General features: G+C 36.4%; 1 protein-coding gene and 1 pseudogene across 6 annotated transcripts in view; one reads left to right on the plus strand and one right to left on the minus strand.

The window, feature by feature from the left end:
• The window catches only part of LRRC4C (leucine rich repeat containing 4C), a 1358593-nt gene that overhangs the window by 284595 nt on the left and 1053763 nt on the right, over nt 1-20235 (minus strand). The gene's annotated exons all lie outside the window — the stretch shown is intronic.
• On the plus strand, nt 19637-20177 carry LOC104651152 (single-stranded DNA-binding protein, mitochondrial pseudogene; annotated as a pseudogene).

The following is a 20235-nucleotide window of genomic DNA, read 5'->3' on the forward strand; positions in this document are numbered from 1 at the left end:
GGCCAAAACAGCCACACTGGCCGGAACAGCAGTGCTGGCGACCCCTCTGCCTGGGAATCTCCTGGTCTGTGGGCAATAAAAATTCATCTGGAAATGTGGCGTCCACTCACCCTCTGCACTTTCACTGGGAGCTGAAGTCCTGAGCTGTTCTTAGTCGGCCATCTTCCCAGCAGTAATCCACATACATAATTCTAATGTGCCTGCTTCCTTGAGTTCATTATTCTAGAAAAGCTCTAAGTTCCATTGCAATTAATTAAACTTGTCTACATTATTATATCATATATATCAGTGTCTGTTTACTGATTGATATAATTCAATGTGTAATTAATGATGCAACTTATTATCTGATGGTATTTGAGATATCTTGGATATTGTAATTTGGATGTGTTTTTGTTTCAAAATATAATTCTGCATTCGAATGTAGGATGAAATTGAAAGTTGGAGAAAGTATATAAAGTTCTTCCTTTCTAATTCTTTCTTTCTTTTCTAGCTTTCCTAATATTTATTTTTATATCAGTTTATATATACTTGTATGTAATGCATATACAATCCAACCATTAATATTACTTAAAAAGACAAAGATTTCTGGTCTGGATTTGAATGGATTACCATTCCCAATAAAATTATCCTTATTTCTTGATAGGTTACTCATTAAAAGAAGCAAAAATCGGATTCAGATACCCACAGATTTTTGGGGACATTTGTCGCTTTCTTCTGGCACTTTTGTAGCAGGAATTATCAGCAGTAACCTGGGGAAAAATGCAGCCAAGCATTTCCTTCACTCTAGCCACAGTACTCATGACTAACTCTTCAAGGGAAAAAAAATAACTTTTTGTTAGGGTTCCTGTATTTTTTTTTCTTTACATTGTTTCAATTTCTAACTCCTTATTTACGCTTTAATAGGGAGTCAAGTCTGATGCAGACACAGCAGCAAAGCTAGGGTCATTTATTGACATGAAGGTGGCACTTCCCGAGGGATCTGATCATATTTGGATTAAAAGGGATAGTGCATGTGTCAGAAATGGATAGTAATATTTACACTACCAACAGTTGTAGTCTAAGTAGAATGAATAAACTCTCTTTTTACCTCAGTAATTTTGTAAATGGTTAAGGTAATATTTGCATTTGTTGTCCTCTTTGAATGCTGACCTTCACATTTGCAGTTGGACTGACTTGCTGTTGGCAGCATTTTGTTTTTTAAAGGCTCTTTTGAGGCCAGGTTAATTTCCACAGAGATTTTCTTTTGCCTCAAACATTCTATCTCATTTTACCTTCTGTGCTTAGTGCTCACTACAGCATGATTGACTCAAGGATGAAATATAGACGCTCGTAAAGGTATTTTTTTTATCCCCTAATAAACCTTCTCAACCCTTGATCTGATTTTTTATATGTAGTGAAATATGTATTGAGAAAAGCAGCCTACAAACTATCTGCTTCCACCCGAGTATTACTGACTTGTTTAATCTTCATTTGGAAAGAGAGGATATTTTTCCCAATTAGGCAATTTCCCTTTATAAAAGAGGGCAAAAGATGAGGCCCAGATAAGATGAATTATCAGGTTACTTGTCTCTTGATTCAATGGTAATTCCTTGAGACCTTTCAAAACGTGACACCTCTTCTAAAAAAGAGATTATGTCAATATCAATTGCCCTGGTTTTATTGAGCTGAGGACACCCATAAGTATACTATAAAAGTGTCATCTGGTGATGGGGCCAGCTACCAAACTATTACCTGGGCCAGGAAGCTAGACATTCAGGTTGTGCTTAGAGGGATGAAAATTTTGAAGACATTCTTCCTGATAGCTCTTCCCAAACTTTACAAACTCTCATTTGGAATCACAGGGGAGTCTAAACATAATGTGAAAAAAAAAAAATAATTTACCAGGATCCTGATGCCATTGCTGGTAATTTTATGGTTGAGTGACACAGCATCATTGTGTGAGTAACGAATGAGTCAAGGAATGTCCAGATACAGATTCCAAAGCCTGCATTTTATTAACGCACTCACGGTAATCTGCCAACTGAACCAGATGGGAAGCAACCTGAATTGATCCTAGAAAGCTGTACAAATTGGCCACATAAGTTTAGTGTGCACATTGAATCAACATGAGACTGTTATTTATGCCACCACGTCCCATCTGTATGTTTTTGTCACTGGGTCAGCTCTGTCTGTATTCAGATATTTCCTGAAGTTCAGAGGATGAGGTACTGCAAATGGAGACATCAGCCTTCTCTCAACTTTGAGGAAACCAAGAGATCAATATGTTTATTTCATAATAATATTCATATGTTCAGTTATTTTGCATCTATTCTAGTGACGTCCTTATGAATTTATTTGGGTATGACAAAGGAGGAGAGCTGAAGATTGTTGTTATTTTTTTCCTTGAAATATACTTTCAGTACTGACTACTGGATGCATATGAAAGGAGAAAGGAAAAATGGACCATTTATTATTTAGTAAACCAAAGGTATACAGGGGAGGATCTGAAGCTACAGGAGGAATTTTGATAGGGGATATAAATCAGAGGTCCCAGCAGGCACATTAGACTTGGGAAGCCACTAAAAAAGTGATAGAAATATCTTAGGGCACAATGGAAAAGCATTCTGTGCCACTAAGAAAGAGCAGGGCATTGTTAATTTCTTACCGAACCTCATTCCCACATCACTCTAACCTACTTCAGGTACAGGGGTGGGGTTAGTTGTCAAGAACCTATAAAGATATTAGCATGGAGCAAACAAAGTTTGTTTTGTTGTGTATTGAATGCTTCTAAATAATTTCATGTATTTCTCAAAAAACAAATCAAATCAAAACAAAACAAAACCCAAAAATAAAGAAAACAATCACAAAACCATTATTTTTCACTATGGTTGTTCTCATTTTAAATATCTAGAAGATAGGAGACTAATTTACTGCCCAAGTTTTCACCTTGTAAACTAGAGAGATGGATTTTCATCCAAGTGAAATAACATCTTACTTTAGGGCAAAGGAGTTATTAATAATTATTAATATACCTTCCCTGATAATTCCCCCACCAAATATTGACTTCCAAGGACTAGAGTGAAGGATTATCTGATAAAAGCTATAAAAATGAGACAAACTGCTGTATTTTACTACTGTTTTACCAATACCTACCTCTTGGTATGTAAGCATGAAGTGATTATAAGTAGCTGAACTAGGCATACAATTAGGAGGAAGATGAATCACTAAGCATGTAAATGATCAGAAAGGATTTTTTACAATAGGAGAAGTGGAAAGAAGTAGGATCTTCCTAGTATGGAAAATTCCAGGCTTATAGAGCGTTACAGATAGAAGTCACCCCTGGTGCAATATTCCAACTGAGGGCCATTATATTTTGCTAGGTTAAAAGGATGCCAAATGACAATTTATAATTACATCAATGAGCATTTATAATTTATGCCTCTATTTATAGGGAGTTATCACAAGGCTAAAATAGCCATTCTGGTCCTATAGTTGACATGTTGAAAAATCAAAACGCATCAGCTCCTGCCATGAATAATCTGTTTAAACAGTAAAGCAAATAACTTTTGATTAGTATGGCTGGCATTAATTTAGACATCACACTTCTGTCAGTGTTTAGCTGTACAAGACAGTTACAGAAGCATCAAAGATATCTCATTAAAGAAAACAAGGACTTCAGCCTAATCTTGAGTATTAAACTGAATTAACTGAATCAAAAACAGACTTCTTATCTGTTAATTCCTGCTCACAAATTATTCAGAATATCCTAAACTTAACTAATTATCTCTCCAAGGCTAGGATCCCTGTGAACAGGAAATCTGAAAAATCAGTTGCTCCTTAAAACCTAAAATCTATCTAAACTACCTGATGAAAATTTTTGGATTGGTAATAATTGCTAACTTTTATTAAGCATTTGCTGTGTGCTAGGTGATATATTAAGCCTTTTCTATTAATTAGGTCACCTAATCCCCACATTTTTCTTAGGAGATATAATAAACATCTAATATATAAGCTTAGCAATGGAATTGAGGCTTGGAATGGATAAGGAAGCTACCGAAGTTTCCATAGAGAGGTGGTTCTAGGGAAGTGTCAGGGACCTGACTCATTTGACTCTGAGTTCCTGAGGGTAGTTCTATAAAACAGATTCCTTCCTGCCAAGTGTCAGGAGACTGTTATTGCCCATTTGTGAAAACGCAGACGTCCTTCATATTGTATCAAAATAACCTCTTTTCTTTTTTGTTTTGTTTTGTTTTGTTTTTGAGACAGTGTTGCTCTGTTGCCCAGCACCATTGTGTGCTCTGTGTTGAGCTTTGTTGCAATGGTGGCCTCTAGGCTCACTACAACCTCCATCTCCCAGGTTCAAGCTATTGTAATGCCTCAGCCTTCAGAGTAGCTAGGATTACAGGTGTGTGCCAGCATACCTGGCTTATTTTTGTATTTTTAGTACAGATAAGGTTTCACTATATTGGCCAGGCTGGTCTTGAACTCTTGACCTTGATCTGCCCACCTCAGCCTCCCCAAGTGCTAGGATTACAGGTCACTTTTTTTTCTGGAGACATTTATTCCTTAATGACAAGGATTTGAACTTGACTTTTAATATTTCAAATATCAGCAACATTTCTGGTTCATATTTTTACTCAGTATGTAGTTGTTGAGAATGTATGAACAAATGACAAGCTTTGTTTTTAAAGCTCACCAGATTGGCAATTTTCACTTTTCTTCCATTCACAAATCTGATGCATGTAGGAAGAGCTACACCAACATAATAATCTCTGTAATATCAGCTCATTTTAAAATTAAGGACATGTGATCTCATTTAAGTCTCATAACAACCCTATGATATACCACTATCATCTCCTTCTGAGATGAGATGAATGGATTGAGCCAAAGTTAAGCCACTTATCCAGGACCATGAGGTGAAGAGCAAAAGAACAAGTATTTGAACTCAGTCCATCTATTGTTTGAGTCTGCACATTCAGTCACTGCACAGTATTTCCCCTGCAAGAAAAATCTGCACTTGATAATCTTTACAGCATCTCAATTTCTCTGTTTTCACTGGTCAAATGTTGATAAGTATTATATTCAAAATGACAAAACCACACACTGCATATTAGCAGTAGCAGGATTTGAGTGGTAAATAAATGCAAAAAATATATTTACCCAAATAAGTTGAAATTTTACATCTACACAAAAACCTGTCTGCGAATGTTCCTAGCAGCTTTATACATAATTGCCCAAAAGTGGAAACAATCAAGCTGTCCTTCACTAGGAGGGTGTATAAGCAAATTGTGATATATTCATAAAATGAAATATTATTCATCAATACAAAGAAATAAGCTATCAATCCAAGAAAATACATGAATAAATCTTAAATGCATATTGCCAAGTAGAGGAAGCCATTATAAAAAGGATACATACTTTACGATTTCCAAATAGAAGACATCTGGGAAAGACAGACACAGTCGCAAGATCAGTGGTTGCTAGGGGTTTGTGGGATGAGGGGAAAGGTAAGGAGGGGTGATGAATAGTTGGAACAAAGGGGAACATGGGAATTTAGGGCAGTGAAACTATTCTGTATGATACTCTAATGATGGATACATAACATTATGCAGTTAGCCAAACTTATGTAATATACAACACAAAGAGTCAGCCCTAGTGTATACTATAAACATAAGTTAATATTAATGTATCAATATTTGTTCATCAATTATTGTCATATGAAATGCGTATCACATGAATGCAAGTTGTTCATAATAGAGGAAACTGTATATATATAGTGTGGAAGGGGCCATATGGGAACTCTTTGTATGTTCTGCACAATTTCTCTATAAACTTAATATTGCTCTAAAAATGATATCTATTAATTTTTAAATAAATATGTGTTATTTAATTAAAAAAATAAAAATACGAACCATTCTGGTATTTTGGAAAACATGGAATTTTTTGTTTTATAATATTATAGAAAGTGATTTCCATCTGATAGCTGTCATCACAAACACTGGTTATAATATCAATATTTCATTTAAATTTTTAGCTTTAACAACTAGAAAAAAAATCTAGCATCTAAATTTACTCTCCTAAAGAAATATACCCAGAAGAAGGAAACCAAAGTGATGAAAACAATGATTTGTTTAATACCTACTAGGTACCCTGTTCTAATGTGAGACAAAACATAAATAAATGATTATTTGCCTTCAATACAACCCCAGGACAATAAACACAATGTAGAATTCATTAAAGGACCATTGCATCCTGCTGTCATATTAATCAACAGTGCAGCTGGTTTTTCACTCGGGTTATGATGTTATTCTTTGGGACTTGTTTTTGCTGCTCACAAAATGCCAGGCTGAATATTTCTTAGTGGGATAAATGACCAAGGCTCAGTGCTTGTCTTGGGGGATCCAGCCATCAGTCATAGAAATGAGCCATCGATAAGCAACTCATGATAGCCCTTTCCCATTAAGCATTTGCTTAAAATAAAGGCATGTATTAAGAGCTGTAACAGCAGAGCGAAAAGCTCTGAGAGAGAATGCAACCCTACGAGGGAGCTACGACAATTCAGAAGAGAAAAAAATTGCAAAGACCAGGTGTAATTCACTGCAAAGACTGCAGTCCTCGGAGTTGCTGTGCATAATCAGTTCAATAGGGGTTGGAATATTTCAGGGATAAATGAAACCTTAAACTTTATAAATAATATGACGTTTTGACACCTTCTGTATAATATCCTATGTATATGCTTGTCTTGAACTAATACTTTCATTACAAATCATTTTAGATAAGATTTAGGTAGTTAATTCCACAACATTTTGCTTTAAAATATCCAGGTAAGAAAAATAGACTCTCTTAAGAGACCCTGAAGATTTATGAGAAACCTGAAATGAATATTGACACATTAAGAAGGCACTTTGTTTTGATTCCACTACAAAATTTTCAGCTCTAGTTCTCTTTTGAATAAACAATTTAATAGACAGGGTCTAACCCAGGAAGAAAAAGAAAAGCCTATGCAACAATTCTTTGGCGGAAAAAAAGACAGCAATAGTACAAGACAACTGGGTATTTAATTTCAGAATACGTGAACATTGACTCAAAATCTCCAGCAACAAAAACAAGTCCCAAAGAGTCACATCATAACCCAAGTGAGAAAACAACTGCACTGTTGATTAATATCACAGCAAGATGCAATGGTCCTTGAATGATTTCTACATTGTATCTGTCACGAGCAGTTGGAATTACATGACTTCAGGGCTATGTCATTTGTTCCCCTAAACCAAGGTTTCCACAAGAGACATTATGAGATTTGATTATGGATTATCCAGAAAAGTCATGGGGAACTTAAATAAATTGTTATTTCTAAACAGACACGTAGCAGAAAGAACTGGGTGGAGAAAAGAGGGAAACATGGATTAGTCTGTTTTAGCTTGATTTAGATTTGTATATTAAATTGTCCGGCAGTAGGCAAGACCATGAAGAGTAAGAAGGGGATAAAAGTAGGGCAAAATGAAGAGGTATAAGGGATGAAAATGAAACTAAGAAAAAATGGGTGCATAGTTTGTTTGGATAATGTTGGCGGAATGTATGGAAGAAAATGGAGTGACATCACTAAGGTGGTTCAGGACCCCACTGCTCTTGTTTTGAAGGTTTTGAGAACATAAAGGCCATGGAATATAAAAATGTTGAAAAACTCAGTTACTCCTTGCTCAATCTGCTAGAGAAAAAACACAGCTCTTGTTTGTATACACACAGTGAATCTTCCTGGAAAAATAACCTTTTCCTTCTAAAAGTACAGGGCAGGTCAGTGACCTTCAGTTAAGAACTATCTTCGAGGGGCTAGGACAAATGAGTTACCTAGAGACAGGCACTGAAAAGCTGGTGATTTAAGAGATACGTCATCCTTTTGAGAGTGACTTGTTTGCTATTCTCTATCATTGATGCTTTCCTGAACAGTCTGTCAATAGCTGACCTCAGATTCCTGCTCATTCATTAGTATATTCAGATAAAAATCCAACAGGACCAACCCACAAGGTGACCCCCTTGATCCAGCCTGAATCTAGTTCCACATGCCACCTCTAACAACCCAAAAGAAGCTCTCTGGTTCATGGTCCACCCTCTTGACTTGTGACCAGGAAATGAAAAACAGGTAAAAAACAGAAGTAAAAAAAGGGACAGAGGAGGAGAGAGTAGAAGTGATAGAGAGAAGCAGTGATTTATTACATTCTGGCAATGTTTTATCTTTTCAAATGGGTTTTATTATTAACCCAAATCAGAGGAGTAAGCACATCACATGAAACGATGATTCTGAGAAAAGTAATTTCTTACTGTATCTATTTATTTTTTTAATATATTTCCTATCAACTTTGATGGCCTCAATGGTAATATTGAGCCTTTACCAATTATCCAACTATTGGCCTATAGAAACTGAATTATTTTTTCTTATCCATTTATTTACAGTCTAGTGATAGAGACTGTGATCAAGTCTATAATTTTATAGACTTTGATATAGAGTATGGTATGGTCTATAATGTAGATGATTTCAATTCACACATATCTTTAAAGAATGAAACCTCATGCATGCTCTTTATTAGTGACATATTCTAAGGTACAAAATGTGTATAGTCAGGGAATCCTTTCAAATACTACCTTGTACTCCAAGACTGACTTCCTGTGCATAGGAATTTGGTAATAAACTTTTGGCATTACCTGTTTGAAATTATAAAATTCATGGTAACCCTTGGACTCCTATTTTGAGATATCCTGTGAAGCAGAAATCTGCTCAGCCACTCATTTATTTTTCTGGTGTCTTCATGGTGCCTTCTGGATGCCATGTCCTGACTAGGTACTTTCTTTAATACTCATCACCTTTCTAACAAAAGGGCAGAAAATTAGAAGAAATGGAGTCCAATATCAAAGCCAGGAACACTTAAATAATGTATTCAGTGCAGCATTGTGGAAAGAACAATAGATTTGATATTAAAGGACAGTTTTGGGGTTTTAACAAGTTACATAGGTATATAAACTTGAAGACGTCACTTAACTTTTCTGAGTCTGTATTTACTAAAAATGGGAGTCCAACATAGTTTTGTGTGCTTTTTAATTTCTTAAAAATTCTCCAAACTGCTTATTAAAATACAGATTTCTGGCTGGGTGCAGTGGCAAATGCCTGTAATTCCAACACTTTGGGAGGGTGAGGTGGGCAGATCACTTGAAGCCACGGGTTCGAGACCAGCCTGGCCAACATGTTGAAACCTCATCTCTACTAAAAAATACAAAAATTAGCCAGGTGTGGTTGCATGTACCTGTAATCTCAGCTACTTAGGAGGCTGAGCCATGACAATCACTTGAACCTGGGAGGGAGAGGTTGCAGTGAGCTGAGATTGTGCCATGGCACTTTAGCCTGGCAACAGAGTGAGACTCTGTCACAAAAAAATTAATTAAAAAATTACATATTTCTGAGACCTATACTCAGATATATTATCCACTTGTTCTTATATAGGGCCCAGGGACGTGGTTCCAATGCCATATTTTTATGGAAGCAGCTCTTGTTCACACATTGCCTATGGGGTTGTCCTGAATCACATTAAGATTTATGTAGGAGTTGTTCATCTTACAGCATAAGAATTGTTTCTGGTTTTATTTATTTTTTCTTATTGATTACTCCACATGTCTCTAGAAGTCTTGGCTTTGAAATATCTGACTGATTCAATTGAACACAATTTTATAATTTCTATCTCCATTCTTTTTATCATTTATTTTACTGCTAAGAAACTGTAATACCACCACTCCTCTGGTGCATAATGTCCCTTTTAATTGTATGTACAAATTAAAGATTTGTTTATAGTTCTGCAAACTACCCTTACTCTACCTTCAGAGGAATCCAGGTAGTTACTCAAACTGAAAATGGTTGGAGTAGATAAGAGAAAGTGAGGGAGAGGAATTAGAATAATATTGCAAAGATAAAAGTAAAATTGATGACAATACCTTAGAGAACATGTAGAATATTTAATATAAAAACATATTAGTAAAATTGGACATCTATTTTGCATATCACAGCATGGTGATATTTACTAGGTACGTATTCTTTTCTTTTCAATGACAAGGAAAATAAAATAAATTTAAAAGAAGATCCAACATAATTTTGTTTGCAAGTTGTTCACCTGCCTTTTGAAACATAATTTTGAGAATCTGTATGCAAACATGTTCCAGTGATCTCAAGACCATTTATGATTTGTCGAAGATGCAAAAAAAGAAAAGAAATATATGATTCCCCAGAGGACATTCTATTTGAGTTATAATGCATCTTAATGCTCTGTATAATACAAGTATTAGTAAGATGGAGATGTTTTTCTTATATTGATAAATTAACCATACACAGAACCAACCAATATATTAGAAAAAAATGACTTGAACTTTAACATACTGTAAATTGAAAATACACTTCAAACCCAAAATACATCTAAACCTTGCTTTTATTTTAGATTAACTTAACCCCATGTACCATAAGATTCTAATATCCTGTGATTTGTAACATATATTTAAATTGATCAGGTGTTAAATCATCCCCTACCTAATCTCTGAAAGCATTTCAAATAGATATAATTTAAAAATATTTTATCTTTTAATCTGTGTGACAAATGATGTTCATAATGTTTTGATGACGAAGTAGAGAGAAAATTTAACTTCAAAAATGAATTCAGGAAATAGTGTAATTAAGCAAAACATATGGCATGATATAATATTACTGGCAGTCATCCTAGACATCAATTTTGAAGTTAAGTAAAAGCAAAGAAAGTCAAAGAACTCTGCTGTGAAAAGAAAAAAAAAGTTTCAAAAAACTTAGAGACTGAAATTTACAGCTTGGAGTAATGGAACTCTCTGTACCAACACTGTCATCTCTCCATTGTTCCTAAACAAAAATTTAAATAAAATGTTCTTTGCCCTTTTTGTGTCCAAGGGTGACTGTTGACAAGTTGGAAGGTCAGGAATTAGTTGGGGGAAAAAAGCATGTTTTATACAAAAATTCATAAGGACGGAGAGTTGGGAGAAGCTTCTGTTTCTACGTAAGATGAAGTACAATTGTGTTTAGCTAGATGAACGTCCAAATGACATCTGATAGCTTTAGGCTGAAAATGAGCATGTAATCAGAATGACAAAAGGCATGGCAGCCTGCAAGGTCAGACAAGTCAGAGAGAACTTTTCAGAATTAAAAATAAAAATAAAATTTAAATACCAGTGTGGGCAAGGTTGTAGAAAAATGAGCACTTTTATATAGTTTTGTTGGAAACAGTTTTGTTTTTCTAGAAGTCAATATGTAATTTGTATAAAGAGATAACTGGTTACCCTAATTTTTCCACTGGATATTATAATGACAAAATAATTATCATATGTATATATGTTTAATTGTAAGGATGGTTATAAAAAAGTAGCGTATAATAGGAAAAAACAGAAATAATCTGAATTTACATAAAGGTGGCAATTTTTGAGTGACTGGTAGTTTTATGAAATTATGGATCATGAAATTATTTTAATGTTGTTAGAGAAACTTATTTCTTACTTGAAAAGATGAATATGATAGCTTGTTAAGCAGAGGTGAAAATAGGGCTTACCCATATGAAAAGTATGGTAGAATTTTTGGATAAATGAAAAAATATAAATTCATATTCATAGGAAATATTCAGAGGAGTATAAGCCAACCTGTAAGTCACTATTTCATTATATTTATAGTACATATCATAAACTGTAAACAATTTATTTATGAATAAGTCATCTATTTCATTAGAATATAAGCTTCATGAGTTGAGAGACTACACCTGAGTTTTCCCTGCAATCCAAGTGCTCGCTACGGTGGCATACTAAGAGATCAGTAAGCATTTGTTGTTTTAATGTAAATGTTCAACAGACATTTATTGAACAAATTAATAAACCAGTGACACTGTCTCTAAAAATAGGAACATATGGCTGGAACTCTGGTATTTTCTATTTTCTTAGTTCTGATTGTTTTGTTTCCCATTCCCATGCTGTGAAGAAAGAAAATGCAACAGGGTCACACCAAAAAACAGATACCGATGGTTGAATCAAGCTTAAAATTGCAAGTTAGGACTCAGATGAACAGAGTTGAGAAGCATCTGGGTACTGGGTTCTAGACATCACACTATTAAAATCAAAGTTAATGAATGCACACACAGCAGCACAAAAAGAAAGATAATTTTTTAAATGGTCTACTAATAAGCCATCCTAAGGAATAAGCAACAACATTGTCATCATTATCATCAATGGTTGTGAACATTTCATTGACATAGAAAATTTCAGTTCCTAATACCAATTCCCTTGGTGCATTAAAGCTGCTTCTGAAGTTTTATTCTTTTAGATAACCCTCTAATTAACCTACTGGTGAACAAAGGTTTTGTCCTTTTAAAAATTATATCCTTAACAGATCATAAGGATTGAAATTTCTGAATTAGAATCACACACTTACACCGATTACAGTATGTTCAGAGAACAATAACAAGGATGGTAGAAGAGTGAGAAAGAACGAACAATGTCCGTTAAAAGTTACAATAGTAGCATCATGTGCTAATAGCATCTCTGCCAATTTTTCAAAAGTAATGAAAGTGAAATGAAACCACTGCAAACTTTCAGGTCGTGAAAAATACCTGGAGAAATGGCAGTTTAGTCTTTAAAGACGATACTCAGAAGATATATTTAATCACTTCAAATACACAGCTGACATAGCAAAGACATTTTATACTTAAAAATAACTGCAAAAGACAAAATAAAGACTGGTAGTGTGAAGCCCAAGAAAACTGCTTCAAATTTATTTCAAGGAATCAGTTATAAGAGTGGGAGTTGTCCACAGGTGCATATCTCCATCTTCACAGAGAATGGAACAATACTATGACTTCTTCACTAGGTTATATTTATTTTCCTTGGGATTCCCTCAGACATAGTAGAATACTCAGCACCTTTTACTCAGACTTACTATCCATGGCACGCACAGAGGTTACTCTATCACTCAGACGCGGTTGCAGCATAGGCTGCAAAATTACTCAGTGTGCAAACTGGAGAGAGGGCTCTCCCTTCAAGATCCAAATTAAAAGTTAAACTTCTATTTCCTAAAACTTATTTCATGAAGAGCTCTGAATAGTTGTTTGCTTCCACCTTTGCGTTCTCTTTCATTATTTTAAAATTACAATATATTTAAAGAGAGAGAGAGAGAGAGAGAGAGAGAGAGAGAGAGTGTGTGTGTGTGTAGCTATAGCTATCTCTATTTATAGTAATCCTTAGATTACTCTTTTTACTTCTCTGTAACCTTGCCCACACTGGTATTTACATTTTATTTTTAATTTTAATTCTGAAAATTTCTCTCTGACTTGTCTAACACTGCAGGCTGCTATGCCTTTTGCCCTGCTGGTTCCATGCTCACTAGATTTTAATATGGCTTATCTGACCATGCCACATTACAGGTCAAAATCCTGTAACAGCTCCTCAGTACTACCTGGAAAAAAAGTTGATTTCACATTTGGGATGTATCCTCTATCTAGCTCTCCACCTCCGTTTCTCGGCATTATTTCCCCTTCCCAGCACGGTTGAACCTCCAGACTTTCTGAATGTCCATATCTTGTTAAACCACTCTGTGTTTTCTTGTCATCATGCTTTTACTCCTGTTGCTTAAACTGTAAGGAATAATAATTGCTTTTTCAGTTTCTCTGGCTAACTCCTACTTATAGTTTGAGTCTTGGTTGGGATCCTCAAATCTACGGTGACGTCAAAATCTGGATTAGGAGCACCACTAGCATCTTATACATTCTCTATTCCACACTATTTTGACCCAGGTTTCTTAATTTTCTTTCTCCCCTATCAATCTATAAATTCCATGAGGATAAGTGTAATGACTATCATGTTTAACTTTGTATCACCATTCCTTAGCGTAGAAGGTCTGCACGGAGCAAGTGCTCAATAAATATTTATTAAAAGAACAGCTGATTGCTGTTTGCAAGGTATGGATCAATAAGCCCCTAGAAGTCTGAGTCTGTATTGTCTTTTTATGGCCTGGCATCAGTACACAATCTCTCTCTCTCTCTCTCTCTCTCTCTCTCTCAGCAGTAAGCTCTTATCACAAACATCTGCATCTGCCTTTTGAGAACACAGTACAGACAGGACATTCACCTGAAATGTTATATAGACAAGGTAGTCTGTCATCCTGCGTTTATTCTGAATTCACTAATAGGTATGCAGGATGTCATTCATGCAAGCATGTTACTTATTTTGGCTCTCATTTACCCTTTGAGTACCTTTGGTAAATGGTCATGTTGACAGAAGCAGCCAACATTTTGAATTAGGGGTTCCAGTGGGTCCATCATGCGTGGATTGCTTTCTCTGTCAATTCATTCTGGTTGCCCAGTAATGAAATCGAAATGGGACTATCACAAATTGGTAGGTCATCAGATCTAAAGTAAGACAGACAGTTCATTTCTTCTGACTGGGGAATATTCCGAATGAGTGTGTTTTGCCCTCTACAGCCCAGTCCATGTTTACATTCTCTGGCAGGAAGGGGAAAAATAATAAAGTGAAAAGGTTGTGAAAGATCCTTTAGTAGCTGGGCGCGGTGGCTCAAGCCTATAATCCCAGCACTTTGGGAGGCCGAGGCGGGTGGATCACGAGGTCAAGAGATTGAGACCAACTTGGTCAACACGGTGAAACTCCGTCTCTACTAAAAATAAAAAAATTAGCTAGGCATGGTGGTGCGTGCCTGTAATCCCAGCTACTCAGGAGGCTGAGGCAGAAAAATTGCCTGAACCCAGGAGGCGGAGTTTGTGGTGAGCTGAGAGCACGCCATTGCACTCCAGCCTGGGTAACAAGAGCGAAACTCCGTCTCACAAAAAATAAAATAAAATAAAATAAAATAAAATAAAATAAAGAAAGATCCTTTAGTATATGAGGATGCTGTGTATAAATTCACAATCTGATACTTCATTAGGAACTGAAGTCAAAAACATTTTGCTTTTCTACGGGGTGTGTGTGTGTGTGTGTGTGTGTGTGTGTGTGTGTGTGTATTTTTCATGGGTTTAGTATCTGCTGTAGTCTATATAGAGGTAAAATATTATATTTCTCTGAAATAAATAGCTATACCTCTGTGGCCTTCAGACAAAAAGAAGGGAGCCTGAAAAAAATATGGGAACAATGTTAGGGAGGTTGGAGAAGAAGGAAATGAAGTCAATTAAACAATAGGCACTAGAGTTTCAGTGTTTACAAGACTTATGCTCATTTTCTAAAATTTCAGATAACCATTTGAGAAGAGAACACTGAAAAGAAATCAGGTTCAATCACATGGACACAAGGAAGGGAACATCACACACTGGGGACTGTTGGCAAGTGGGGGGCTAGGGGAAGGATAGCATTAGGAGAAATATCTAATGTAGCTGATGGGGTGACGGATGCAGCCAACCACCATGGCACATGTACACCTATGTAACAAACATTCATGCTCTGCACATGTACCCCAGAACATAAAGTACAATTAAAAAAAAAGAAAAAGTAAAAGAAAAAAAAAACTAGGACTCAAAGGCACATCTAAAACAAAGTGGTCTTATTTTTCAGGACCTCAGTGGCAAATGGGATTTCATTGTGTGTTTGTGTTTTCACTATATGTTTGTCTCCATTTGCCACTGTAAACAAAAGTTGGTATCCATAATTCCCTGGTTGCTTGAAAAGTATTTATTCCAGATATTTCAATCAGTTCATGTTTTTGTTGAGTATTTGGTATTGGTTGTTTTCAAAATGATTTATTCAACCCTTATAAAATCCCTGTAAAGTTGGCTGGGCAGATATATTTTATTCTCTTTTTAGCAGTTGAAACTGAGATTCATGACTACCGAGTTTATTCATGACTAAATGAAATGAGATTTCATATCCCTGCCCCAGTTCAATTCTCCAGCTATTCATTTTCCCAGTCGATATGTATAGTATTCAAAAATGTTACATGGATTCACTTGGGCAATTGCCAAATTGGAAGCATAAACCTTTCTTCATCAAAATAGATACCAATAGTTTATTTCCATATATTCTCCCCCAAACAATAATAAATTCGAGACCATTCTAATAAGTCAGAGATCTAATGTACATTAAAGAGTGAAATGAAAGAAGTAACTTTTTTTTGAGAAACTTATATCAGCTGTCATTTATATAGTTTGTCTGAAAATTGAAAGCAAGACCAAATAAGATCACTTATGTGGTGACTAATGCTGACACACTAATTTCTATAAACAAACATTAACATAAGGACAATATGGACAATGAAAATTGGTCAATCAGTGACAAATTGTGGAATCACAGATTAATGGAACAGAAAAAAACTCAACCAAATAAAGACTTTTGCTACTTCATTTTTGTTTCTTTCTTGTTGAAGGAAACCATATCTGACAGTCTATACTTCAAAATGTTTTTTTTTTTTATACCACAGAAATGAAATGCTAATCAATTAGCATCCTACGTCTCAGAGAGAGAGAGAGAGAAAAAAAAAACATTACAGCTGATCAGGCTCATTCTTTACAGATGCAGAAAATGAAGTCCAAGGAGGTGAAATAATGTTCAAAATTAAACAGACTTGACTCCTAGAAAGATGTGGCACACTTTCACCATCCAAAATTTAAGTCCAGTGCAATCTTTTTACTCCACTGTATTCAGTTTCCTACATCAAGATAATAGATCATTTCAATAAGAACCCAAAAGGTTTTCATGGCTCCCTCCTGCACTGTCTAGGGATGGCCATGTGCCTCATTTTATGTTTGCTTAATGTGACCAAAGTATGCAGGACATAAGCAGAAACTTTAAAAGTGTTTGTCCATAATGGCAGTTTTACTATTTCTGCTCTTGGAATCTGCTGGCCTCATGTTAATAAGTCCAAGCTAACCTGCTGGCTGATGGGAGAATTTTGGACAAGGTGCCCTTGTCATACCATGTTTGCAGACAGTCACTCCCAGAATCCTAGCTGACCCACAGATGGACTAAGATGCATGATTGGGGCTGAGATCAGCAGGATGCAATTCGGCTGAGCCATGCCCAATTGACCCACACAATAAAGAGCTAAATAAAGGGTTGTTATTTTTAAGCCACTAGATTCTGTAATGATCTCTAAAATAGTGCATAATATATGCGTTGAATTGGTGAATGGCACTATCCACCCAGTTGCCAAGCCAGATATCTTGCCTTTACGCTCACCCTCCATTTTAAACTATGCTTCTGCAATTGTACCACATGGATGGTGCATTCTACGTCACAAATGCACTGTTCCTCTTGTGATTCCTCTGCCTGTATCCTAGACCATGATGCCGTAATCTTATGCCCATGTTTTTTGCAACATCCTCTCATCTGGTAGCCCTGTCTTCATTCTGATCTGCAATTCATCCTTCATTCCATAAACAAGGGTATGTTCTATAATTTATATCTGACAATAATATTCCCATGTTAAAAACGTTCAGCGGCCTCCCATTATCCTTAAATACAGTTCAGACTCCATATCGTGGTGTGACAAATACTCTCCCATTTGCCTTTGATAAAACAAATGTCATCACGTATATTTAAGGAATACAGCTCCTCTTTGTATGTCTGGTAGAATTCAGCTGTGAACCCATCTGGACCTGGGCTTTTTTTGGGTGGTAGGCTCTTTATTGCTGCCTCGACTTCAGACCATGTTATTGGTCTATTCAGGGGATATGAACAGATACTTTACAAAAGAAGACATACAGGAGGCCAACAAACATATGAAAAAATGCTCATCATCACTGGTCATCAGAGAAATGCAAATCAAAACCACATTGAGATACCATCTCACACCAGTTAGAATGGCGATCATTAAAAAATCGGGAAACAACAGATGCTGGAGAGGATGTGGAGAAATAGGAACACTTTTACACTGTTGGTGGGAATGTAAATTAATTCAACCATTGTGGAAGACAGTGTGGTGATTCCTCAAGGACCTAAAAATAGAAATCCCATTTGACCCAGCAATCCCATCACTGGGTATATATCCAAAGGATTATAAATCATTCTACTACAAGGACACGTGCACACGAATGTTCATTGCAGCACTGTTTACAATAGCAAAGACCTGGAACCAACCCAAATGCCCAACGATGATAGACTGGATAGGGAAAATGTGGTACATATACACCATGGACTATTACGCAGCCATCAAAAACGATGAGTTCACGTCCTTTGTAGGGACATGGATGAACCTGGAAACCATCATTCTCAGCAAACTGACACAAGAGCAGAAAATCAAACCGTATATTCTCACTCATAGGCGGGTGTTGAACAATGAGAACATATGGACACAGGGAGGGGAGCACTACACACTGGGGTCCGTTGGGGGGAATGGGGGAGGGGCGGGGAGTGGGGAGGTGGGAAGAGATAGCATGGGGAGAAATGACAGATACAGGTGAGGGGACAGAAGGCAGCAAACCACACTGCTATGTGTGTACCTATGCAACAATCTTGCATGTTCATCACATGTACCCCCAAACCTAAAATGCAATAAAAAAAACCAAAAAAAACAAAAAAACAAAAACAAAGGAATACAATATAATGTTATAAGGTACACACACACACACACACACACACACACACATATATATACACACATATATATGATAAAATGGTTACTATAATGATACAAATGAACATATCCATTATCTTAAATAGCTATCCATTCCCATACCACCCTCAAGGCAAGAATAGCTATAAGCCACTTAATTAGTAAAAATCCTAAATATAACAGTTTTATTAACTATAGTTGTTATTAGATCTTTTGACTTGTTCATCTTACTTATTTGCTTTTTTTTTCCCTTTGACCTACATCTTCCTCACCGACCTCAACCACTGGTAACCACTGCTGTATTCTCTTTACATACACACACATACACACACACACACACACACACACACACACATATATATATAATTTTTTTAAAGATTCTACATACGAATGAGATCATGCAATGTTTTTCTTTCTGTGCCTGGCATATGTCATTTAGCATGATGTTCTTCTGGTCTATCTCTATTGTTGCACATGGCAGGATATCCTCCTTCTTTAAGGCTAGAGGCATTTGGCCACCCGGCTAGAGATATTTCCCAAAATGGTCATGTGATCAAGTTATCAAAAATGGAATGTAGCCAGGCATGGTGGCTCAGGCCTGTAATCCTAGCTTTTTGGGAGGCCGAGATGGGTGGATCACCTGAGGTCAGGAGTTTGAGACAAGCCTGACCAACATGGTAAAACCCCGTCTCTACTAAAAATACAAAAATTATCTGGGCATGGTGGTGGGCTCCTGTAATTCCAGCTACTCGAGAGGCTGAGGCAGGAGAATTGCCTGAACCCTGGAGGCGGAGATTGTAGTGAGCCAAGATTGTGCCATTGCACTCCAGCCTGGGTAACAAGAGTAAAACTCATCTCAAAAAAAAAAAAAAAAAAAAAAAAAAAGGAATGTATTAAAGCCTTACAATTTTCAATTCTCACAAGACTTCTTTTGTAAGCTCCTCAAAAAGAAAGTGTGTTGTCCACTTCCTCACTTTTCCCACAGGTTAGAAACAAGAACTGGTGCAGGTGGGCTAATCTGGACTATGTGACCAAGTGAGCAATACCATAGAAAATGGAGGACCCGATCCCCTGACTGGCTGGGCTGGCCGGGTTAGAGCGTCAGGAACAGCCTAAAGATTAGACTGTAAGAAAAGAAAATAGAAGCCATGTTTCGAAGACCTGTATTACAGGTACTTCATCAGTTTGTAAGACATGCATCCGAAACAGCTGCCAGTTTGGTTCTTGAGAGATCCCTGAATCGTGTGCAGTTACTTGGGCGAGTGGGTCAGGGCCCTGTCTTGAGACAGGTGGAAGGAAAAAATCCAGCCACAGTATTTTCTCTAGCAACAAATGAGATGTGGCCATCAGGGGAAAGTGAAGCTTACCAAATGGGCGATGTCAGTCAAAAGACAACGTGGCACAGAATATCAGTATTCCGGCCAGGCCTCAGAGATGTGGCATATTAGTATGTGAGAAAGGGGTCTTGAATTTATGTGGAAGGGAAAATAGACTATGGCGAATACATGGATAAAAATAATGTGAGGCGACAAGCAACAACAATCATAGCTGATAATATTATATTTCTGAGTGACCAGACAAAAGAGAAGGAGTAGAATGGATGACTCTTCTTTGGCCATTATTTGGTACAGTCTCATTTCCAAATCATGTATAAATCTTATAGTTCCCAA

This window comes from Saimiri boliviensis, chromosome 6, assembly GCF_048565385.1.
Source record: "Saimiri boliviensis isolate mSaiBol1 chromosome 6, mSaiBol1.pri, whole genome shotgun sequence".
In the NCBI taxonomy this organism is placed as follows: domain Eukaryota; kingdom Metazoa; phylum Chordata; class Mammalia; order Primates; family Cebidae; genus Saimiri; species Saimiri boliviensis.